Source organism: Lepidochelys kempii, chromosome 5, assembly GCF_965140285.1.
Source record: "Lepidochelys kempii isolate rLepKem1 chromosome 5, rLepKem1.hap1, whole genome shotgun sequence".
Taxonomy (NCBI): domain Eukaryota; kingdom Metazoa; phylum Chordata; order Testudines; family Cheloniidae; genus Lepidochelys; species Lepidochelys kempii.
In genome coordinates, this window is record NC_136384.1 from 54,554,359 (window position 1) to 54,564,405 (window position 10,047).

A 10,047-nucleotide genomic window follows, 5' to 3' on the forward strand; every position below is an offset into this window, starting at 1 on the left:
GAAATCAACAAATTGTAGCTACAAATAATAACATGTAAGATAAGTAAGCATCTGATTTATATATTGTGATGGGAATTTTGTAGCTGCAGTTGATGCCTGTCTCAGATATGTGGGTATGAAATTGGATGATAGGTTTAAAAATCTGGCCCATAATTTTTGCTGACTGTTATCCGTTATACAGTTTTACATCTCATATGGTAGTAATTGTTCCACCACTGTGACAAAAACATTGTGTCTTTCAATACCCTTTTACTAACTGTACAGTAAGTACCAATTCTGAAATAATATCCAATTAAAATATTGGATCTCTGTGGGTGATTGGTGGCACTGTATTTTTAAAAATGTAAGCAAACAATATATTTCAAATGACAATATATGACTATCTAAATAAGCTGGTTGAAAAAAGTTTAAAATATATTGCAAAATTTCATCAGTTTTTTCCCCTTATTATTTTATTAAAGCCTAAATGCAAAGGGCTGAATTACTTTTTCTGTCCCTGTACATGGGCAACAAATTGTGAATCAGAGTCACATCAGCCTCCCAATATCAGCTTGATGTGAGAAGGAATGTATCCTGTGCTGACCATATACCCTGGTGCAAATTATGTCCCTGTGAAGGGATCAGCTCACTGCTTGGCACCTCCTTGTTGTTGAGCATAGTATGGCAGCTGTCTCTCAGGGGGCTGCAGCTGTTTCTCATGGTTACTTGAACCCAAAGCTTTGGTAACTATTTTGTTTTTGTTTTTTAGGCAGTGTCAGGAAATAAATTAGTGGGGGACACACTATCTCCATCTGATAAATGATTGTTACACACAAGAGTGCTTTCACTCAAAAATCCTTGTTTTTATTGAGTGCAAAGCACACATTTAAAATAGCAATAGTCTAGAGCACTTCAAAATATAGTTACTCAGAGCCTGAGGTGGTTTCAAATGGTGGCAGCAGCAGGTTTTTGGTGGCTAGCCTTTCTTCTAGCTGCAGGGTTTTTTTTTGCTTATAGAAAATTTAAAGGTTTTTAAAGTGTGTGTATGTATGTATATATATAGGTAACTTAAGACAGAGCATAATTTAAAGTAATTTTTAATAGGCTGGGTTTTTTTAGCATCTGCAAATAATTTATAATTTTTATTTATTAGCACAGCAGCTTCTAGAAAGAAACTTACAAACACAGAGACTTAGACCAAGGTCAGCGATTTACATTCCTCCCCCGCTTTTATGAATTTGTCCTTGTTGCAGTGCAGCAAGTTTTGTCTACCTAAGCAAGGCCAAATTCTGTGTGGTGTTTTTGCTTCCAACTTATGGTGGCCAAGTACACAAAATGACTGTGGTTGTGTCAAGTCCAGTTTTCTTGTAACAGCCACCAGCTGCTCTGCTTGTGTAGTGGCATGTCACCTCCTCCAGTGACTTGACCCTCCAGCCAGGTCACTTCCAAGTCTCTCTCCTTCCAGAGTAGTCCCTAAACAAAAACCAGGGGTATTAATACAAACAAACTGACTCCGTGAGAGAGGGAGGGACCTTCAGATCAGTGTTATTGGGAAAGATCCTTCCTTCCATCAGCTCTTTCCCCAGGAACTGCAAATTAAAGGTCTGACAATGTCCCTTGTCTGCCCAAAAGTGATCTGTTCTGCTCTCCTTTTAACTCCTCCTCCAACCTGTGCATATCTTGCAGCTGTGGAAGGGCAGGACTGACTGAACCCAGAGCAGCTCCCTAGCCCCTGGTTGCCCAATGTGGGGTTTGTATACCCCATCACAGTCCCCGAGCATGCTGATGCACCTGCATTGACCATCTTATTGGGAGGTGGAACCAAAGCTCCATCCTGTCCCCATCCCTTCCCTCTAACTCTCTGCCTACACATATGGGGATGTTGCAGTAGAACTGTAGAACCTGCTTTCACAAAACCATGCTATTTTCCATAGGCTGGGTAGCTGGTGCAGAGAGTAAAAGGGCTTACTTTTCTGAATGTGGATGTAGGCCAGGCCAGTATCCAGTTACATTTTTGACAAGAAGTGGTATGAAAAATCAAATTCTGGAATATTTTCACAAACTATTTAGTCTTTTATTCATGGGCTTTCAAAGTGAATCTGGTGATCATGAAAAATTACCAAATTAACAACAGCACCAAAAAAGTTGTATTCATCCCCTGAAAGCATTCCTTATGGATAGTGGCAGTGTAGGCTTCCACACACAGTCCTACTAAACCACCTCAATCCTGACCTGAATGTACCATATACTGGATTTAAAAAAAAAAAAAGTGTATTTCTATCTCCAGGGTCCATTCAGTATTTAGCCCATCTGCTAAATTTGCCAAGAAAGATCCACTGTGATGGTGGACTGGAGGACGTCCCAAAAGCATTCTCCCAACCAAGCTCAGATTTGAAGGAATTATAATTTGACCATTTAAAATATTAACAGATTGAAAACTGGTACACTAGTTCCCCACCCTGATGCAATAAGTGACTTACATGTAATTGTAAATGGCCAACTCTCAGCCTGGGATCAGCCATGGCCTCTGAGTCTCTTGCCTCTGTGTCCCTATTGGAGCCCCCACCCCTGGGAAATCTCTCACAGGAGTTAAGATCATTCCCAGGTTTCTTTCTGAGTCCAGTTGCTTCTAGTCCCTGGCAACACTCCCCAGTTCCAACACAGGTCAGTGGCTGGGAGTGCCCTTCCAGGGCCCCTTACTGTATCAGGCTTGTAGTGTCAGTCTGTCCCCCAAATGTTGGGAGAAGCTAGCCTGCAGCCTCTACTCCTAGGCAAACTTGTGCCCTTCTTCTGTCATGCGTTTCACCTTTTTAAGCTTCCCTTCTCCAGGTGGCACATGTTCTGAAGGTGAGCCTAATTGGCACTGCCTCTGTGCAGGGATGCTCATTAGCCTATCAGTGGGGTGGGTGCATGTCCCATCACATTCCTCTCCTGCCAAGACCAGAAAGGTTTCTTGCTTGAGGGTCTCCCCAGTCCCAATCTTCCTGGAAAAAAAATATTTGCATTTGTATGTTCTTTCCCTGTATTTGTATGCTCTTGTCCAGAAGATATAGGGCAGGAGTGGTATACACCAACACACAAACTGGGGCTTTGAGTTCTTCATGGAATTTACCCACCCAGAGTATGCATTCTCTGTGACTAGGAACTACCCAGCAGGCTGTGGACTCCCTCAGGTACTGATAGTCAGACCTTCTTTCTCAATAATAAGTATGCTCTTTCCCTGGGGAATAACTTTCTGCTTAAATATAGGATAGGGTGCTCTCTGCCCTCAAAGTCCTGGGAAAGCACCATTCTCAATCTGACATCAGAGGCATCCATGTAGGGTTGCTAGGTGTCCAGTTTTTAAACAGAATGCATGGTCGAAAAGGAACCCTGGTGGCTCTGGTCAGCACCTCTCATCCCCAGTCCCACCCCATAGCCTACACTCTCAGCTGGAGCCCTCACCTCTTCACGCACCCCAACCCCCTGCCCCAACCTGGTGAAAATGAGTGAGGGTGGGGGAGAGCGAGTGACAGAGGGATGGAACAAGTGGGGGCGGGGCCCTAGGAAGGGGTGGGGCAGGGTGTTCAGTTTTGTGCAATTAGAAAGTTGTCAACCCTGCATCCATGTAGAGAATGAACTCCGAGATGACGTCTGGGCTAGTGAGGACCAGCGCCTGGCCCAGTCGTGGCTTCAGGATATTTAAAAATTTATCCCACCATTCATCCCAGCAGACTTTTTTGGTGTCTTTGCCTCCTAGTAGATCATTCAGAGACCTTCAATCAATGTAAAGCTGTGGATGAACAAGTGATAATATCATGCCAGGCCCAGGAAGTAGTATATCTGCCTTCTGATCTGGGGTGTGGGGCAGGAATTTGATCTGTTGACTTTATCTAACACTGGTTTCATGAGGACTCCTCCAACCCAATACTCTAACTAGTAGTCCTGGTGCTGTCTTCAGATAATTTTATGTCAAGTGTGTTCAGCCAGGGCTTCTGGAGAACAGTGTGTGAAGTCTCAGATCAACTGTCCCAACTGGCTCTTCTGTTTTGATGAAAAGATCTGATTTAACAGTACAGGCCCCATTTCCAGACAAGCCACAACCTCAGATCCTAGCTCAGGGGTCATTGGCTGGGGATCTATCAGGAGGACTTCCAGAGTCTTCCAGGACTTGTGCAAATTTACATGGTAAATCTTTTCCTCCTTCCTCTTTCCAGGTAGCTTGATCTCAGAATCTAACAGGCCCATTTGCCTAAGCATCTTGAATGAGTCCTGCCAGAAGGCCATCAGTTTCAACTCAGAAGATGGAAATAGTAACAGAACCCTGTCTCCAGGGTGCAAAGTTCATAAGCGGGCTCCTCAGTTATACCCTGTCATAAATATAAAGGGAAGGGTGGACCCCTTTGAAATCCCTCCTGGCCAGGGGAAAGCTCCTCTCACCTGTAAGGGGTTAAGAAGCTAAGGGTAACGTCACTGGCACCTGACCAAGATAACCAATGAGGAGACAAGATACTTTCAAAAGCTGGGAGGAGGGAGAGAAACAGAGGGTCTGTGTCTGTCTATATGCTGGTCTTTGTAGAGGATAGACCAGGAATGGAGTCTTAGAACTTTTAGTAAGTAATCTAGCTAGGTATGTGTTAGATTATGATTTCTTTAAATGGCTGAGAAAAGAATTGTGCTGAATAGAATAACTATTTCTGTCTGTGTATCTTTTTTGTAATTTAAGGTTTTGCCTAGAGGGGTTCTCTATGTTTTTGAATCTAATTACCCTGTAAGATATCTACCATCCTGATTTTACAGGGGGGATTTCTTCATTTCTATTTACTTCTATTTTTATTAAAAGTCTTCTTGTAAGAAACTGAATGCTTTTTCATTGTTCTCAGATCCAAGGGTTTGGGTCTGTGGTCACCTATGCAAATTGGTGAGGCTTTTTATCCAACATTTCCCAGGAAAGGGGGGGTGCAAGTGTTGGGAGGATTGTTCATTGTTCTTAAGATCCAAGGGTCTGGGTCTGTAGTCACCTAGGCAAATTGGTGAGGCTTTTTACCAAACCTTGTCCAGGAAGTGGGGTGCAAGGTTTTGGGAAGTATTTTGGGGGGAAGGACGCGTCCAAACAGCTCTTCCCCAGTAACCAGTATTAGTTTGGTGGTGGTAGCGGCCAGTCCAAGGACAACGGGTGGAATATTTTGTACCTTGGGGAAGTTTTGACCTAAGCTGGTAAAGATAAGCTTAGGAGGTTTTTCATGCAGGTCCCCACATCTGTACCCTAGAGTTCAGAGTGGGGGAGGAACCTTGACATACCCCTGTTCTTAATTCTGTTGAGCCTGGATGAGGTTCTTTTTTCCAAAAGTGCTCAAATTCTTAAGATGCTTTAGTAGGCAGATGATGAATTGGGTTATACTGAGCATGTTTGCATCTTGCTCCTCCCAACCTTCTCCCAGCACATCCAAGATTCCCCAGGGCTGACATCCATAGAGCAGTTTGAAGGGCAAGAATCCTATGGAGGCTTGGGGTACCTGTCACACAGCAAACAGCAGCAGTGGGAGGAGTTGGTTCCAGAGTGTAGGCTCAGTCCAAAAAAAACCCCACTTTCAACATCTTGTTAAATCTTTCCAAGGCTATCTGTTTGTGGATGAAACACTGATGTTCTCAAGGCCTTGATTTTCAGAGGGGAGCATGCATTATCTAAAAGATAAAACTGGGGCCCTGATCAATCTGTATTTCCCGCAGGAACCCTATCTGGGCCGAGTCTTACAAGCTTGGGAGCAATCGCTGTCACCTTAGCCAAATGCAAGAGGATGGCTTAGGGGTAGTGAGTTACATAGTCCACCACTATGAGTATATACCAGTTTTACCAGGAGTTCTTTTTCTGAAGGCCCCACCTTGTCTATCCCTATTCTCTCAAGTCGGGTTTCTACTAATGGCATTGGATCAAGGGAGCCTTCAGGACATTCTTTGCTGCCACATAATGACACTCAGGACAGGACGAGCAATACTCACACCTCATGATACACCTCTGTCCAGAAAAAGCAAGCCAATGCCCCATCCAGAATCTTCTCACAGCCTAGATGTCTTACACAGGGAACACACTGTATACTGGAGTAAGGCTTTAAGTCTCCATGTATACACTGCAATGTATACACGTTGTCTGTTCTGGGTTGATCATCTCGCCCGCTAGGGAGACTTGCATCACCTGAATCTACAAGCCCCAGTACCTCCATTTCTTGAACTTCTAGCAGGACCATCAATGTAGGGGGAATCCTCCTACATGACCTCTCTTCTGCCATCTAACCCTCTTTGTATTCATATTCCATGAATGGACACTCTTTCTTACAATGTCCCTGTTGCCCACAAGAGTAGAAGGATATCAATTTCACCCTTGGGAGACAAGGGACATATTAAAAGATTTAATATATATTGGTATATGCACATTTGCCTATCAATGTGTTCAGAGGATTGGAACATATTTAAATATGTATGTATTACCGTCTACTGATCATATTTATAGCTCTGTGTTTCTTATATTTCATCGATGGTTCTAGTGGGTCAGCAGTCAGCATGTTACTCTTCGCGAATGTCAGCTATTCCTGAAATACTTTGCTTTCATCAGCTTTGGGCTCTGCAACACTGCTTTCTACTAAACCATACAAAGAAATTCATTTAAAAAGATTTATAGAGAAAGCACCATATAACAATAGTTAATATCAAGCGAAAAATATCTTAATTGTCTTTCACTTTCCTTACCTCACTGCACATCTTACTGGAAAACAGTGAATTTCAGTGCCAGGAAGTCTAATTTGATTGCGACATTACCTGGCAATTCAGCATTACAACATGTCCTTGGTTAAAGTAACAGATTTGTAAAACCAGTCCAGAAACTTTATTATCACAACAGAGCATCAACCTTTTCCCTGCACATTTATCACAAAAGGAATGTTCAGAAACACTGGCGCATGAATCATTCTAGATTACCTATCTAGTACTTGAAAGCCTTGGCACAGAATAGCTGCAGTAGAGATTAGCTTGCTCTGGTCTCTGCTGAATTTACAAAGGCTATTCTACAAGAGAAAAGGAATTACATTCAATAGATCCCTAGCTGTGAAAGGTGTCTTAAATCTGAGGGGGTCTCATACAGGCATATTTTATTAACATGCATTATAGGTCAAGTTAAATTTTGTAGTATTTTTTCACATATTTTTTGGTATTTTGAACCTGTGAATTTATATACATTTATAAATTCTTCTGCCTACATATTCTGTCATTTTGAGACTACCAGCTAAATTAACATTTGGAAGGTTTCAGAGTAGCAGCCGTGTTAGTCTGTATTCGCAAAAAGAAAAGGAGTACTTGTGGCACCTTAGAAACTAACAAATGTATTTGAGCATAAGCTTTCGTGAGCTACAGCTCACTTCATCAGATGCATTCAGTGGAAAATACAGTGGGGAAATTTATATACACCCATTGTTTCATGTTCTCTGTGTATATAAATCTCCCCACTGTATTTTCCACTGAATGCATCCAATGAAGTGAGCTGTAACTCACGAAAGCTTATGCTCAAATACATTTGTTAGTCTCTAAGGTGCCACAAGTACTCCTTTTCTATTCAGAAGGTGTGAATGTTTGTCTTATATGTCTGTGTGAATGTGTTTATACACACTCACACAGAAATACATATACTAGATATGGCATTATATATATACATGCCACATATGCCTATGTACTTAATGGTAGCACATGTTTCTACACAATCACATTGTGTGTTTATATATATACTTACCTCCATATCTACCTCCATATATAAATTTATATATATATTTGATATCTACCTCCATATTAGTATTCATATATATAGTATTACTCCTGAGGGAATTCTGCACCAAAAATTAAAAATTATGTGCACAATATTTTAAAATTCTGCAAATTTTATTTGTCAGTAAATAAATGTGGCTCCAGCATGGCAGTGGGGAGCACAGGCCACTGGCTGCACTGAGATGGGAGATCATCCTGAAGCCTCCATCTCTCCTGGTACAGGGATTCGGCAGTGAGGCTGCACCTGACCCTGACATAGTGCAAGGACTGGGCCTGCCCCAGAAACACCCCTCTGTGCCAGGTGCACCAGGTGTGGGTGGGCAGGATCAGCCCAGCAGTATCCAAGTGTGGAGGGGCTTAGTGTGGGGGGGATCCAGGTATGGGGTGAAAGGTTTCTGTGGGAGCAATCTGGGAGGTTTCTGTGTGGGTCAGCTCAGTGGGAGATCTGGATGCACAGAGGCTTGTTGGGGGGGTTCCAGGTGCAGGGGCAATGGGACTCTGCAGGGGATCCAGGTGAAGGTGGTTGGGGCTCAGCGGGTGTGTGGGGGGGAGATATGGGGCTCGGCAGTGGGGTCTGGGTGTGGGGGGAGTGGGTCTTGATGAGGTAGGGGTCCAGGTGAAGCTGGTTGAGGATCAGTGGGATGGGGATCTGGGTGTGGGGAGCTCAGCAGAGGGGTCCAGGTTTATGGGGGTAGGACTTCATAGGGCTTGCTTAACTGGGGAGCCCCAAGTGCTGCAGAAGGGATGCTGCATGCTGGGATCCTGCTTCCCCCCCCAATTCCCCTATCCCCTTTTCTTCTCCATCCCCCTGCCTTCATTCCCACATTCCCCTCCCCCACCCTATCCCCACCCTTCCTTCCCCACTGCCTCTTCCCCCCAACCCTCACCCCCCTTCCCTCATTTTCCCCACCCCCTCCTTACCCAGCCCCAACACGGGCACTCACCGTTGCACAGAAAACAGGAAGACTTCCAGCATACAGAAGGGTAGAATGCCTGGCACTAGGACACACGAGGTGACATTCAGCTGCAGAGTCAGCAGAGCCCAGATACAGCCTCCTTCAGCTGGGCAGCTCTGCATTTGCAGAAACGAGCTCTGCGCTTGCAGAGCAATCCCCCCCACCAAGAACTATGCCCAGGGTTGTCCCCCTCACTCCCCCATGCAACTTCCTTTTGCTTCCCTGCCATTTTCTGCACAGAAGCACAGGAATTCTACGGGGAGGGTGCTGTTTTATGTGGGCGCACAGTCCTGCAGAATTCCGCCAGGAGTCATATAGGCATATCTATCAAAGTAGAAATAGGCATATATGCAAAATAAATATGAAACGGTATATGTATGTTTCTGTGTGACTGTGTATAAATACATGTGCTCTTAAATATGTAGGCGTATGTGATATACAATACAGGTATAAAGTGGAAGCCTTGAAATTAATACCTGAGTTTTAAGAGCTAATATTTTAAACTCACATAATGGCATTTAAATATGTGTATATATTAAAGGCTGGCTTCTTTATTTTTGCCGTTGTTTAATATTTTCTTTTGATTTTTACACTGTGTTAGCTGCACTCTATCAGCAGGTATTTTCCCCTTGAATTTTATTGCATTGTATTTTTTTAGATAGTTGAGTTATTTTTAATGTATTTATTTTTAAAAATACATCTCTTTAGAGAGAGTTAATGACTTATCTTTCTGTTTTAGTTGCTGCTTTAATATTATCCTCCTGTATACCTACCTGTGAAGACAATTGCAGTGATAAACTAGATTTTAAGTTTTTATAACTTTAAGCAGTTCCTGCTTAAATAATATGCTGCTGTGATTTTATTTATTCTGACTTATTAACAAAAAGAAAAGGAGTACTTGTGGCACCTTAGAGACTAACCAATTTATTTGAGCATGAGCTTTCGTGAGCTACAGCTCACTTCATCAGATGTTTACCGTGGAAACTGCAGCAGACTTTATATACACACAGAAATCATGAAACAATACCTCCTCCCACCCCACTGTCCTGCTGGTAATAGCTTATCTAAAGTGATCAACAGGTGGGCCATTTCCAGCACAAATCCAGGTTTTCTCACCCTCCACCCCCCCACACAAATTCACTCTCCTGCTGGTGCTAGCCCATCCAAAGTGACAACTCTTTACATAATCAAGTCGGGCTATTTCCTGCATAGATCAAGGTTTTCTCACATCCCCCCCACCCCCATACACACACAAACTCACTCTCCTGCTGGTAATAGCTCATCTAAACTGACCATTCTCCAGGTTTAAATCCAAGTTAAACCA

At 43.2% G+C, this 10,047-nt stretch overlaps 1 long non-coding RNA gene across 1 annotated transcript; it reads right to left on the minus strand.

The window, feature by feature from the left end:
* Positions 1–1,087: 1,087 nt before the first annotated feature.
* On the minus strand, positions 1,088–8,780 carry LOC140912055 (uncharacterized). Its single transcript, XR_012159212.1, has 3 exons — positions 8,712–8,780; positions 2,460–2,963; positions 1,088–1,452 (listed from the first exon to the last, which is right to left on the minus strand). It is a non-coding gene; the product is annotated as an uncharacterized LOC140912055 (long non-coding RNA).
* Between the last annotated feature and the right edge of the window lie 1,267 nt (positions 8,781–10,047).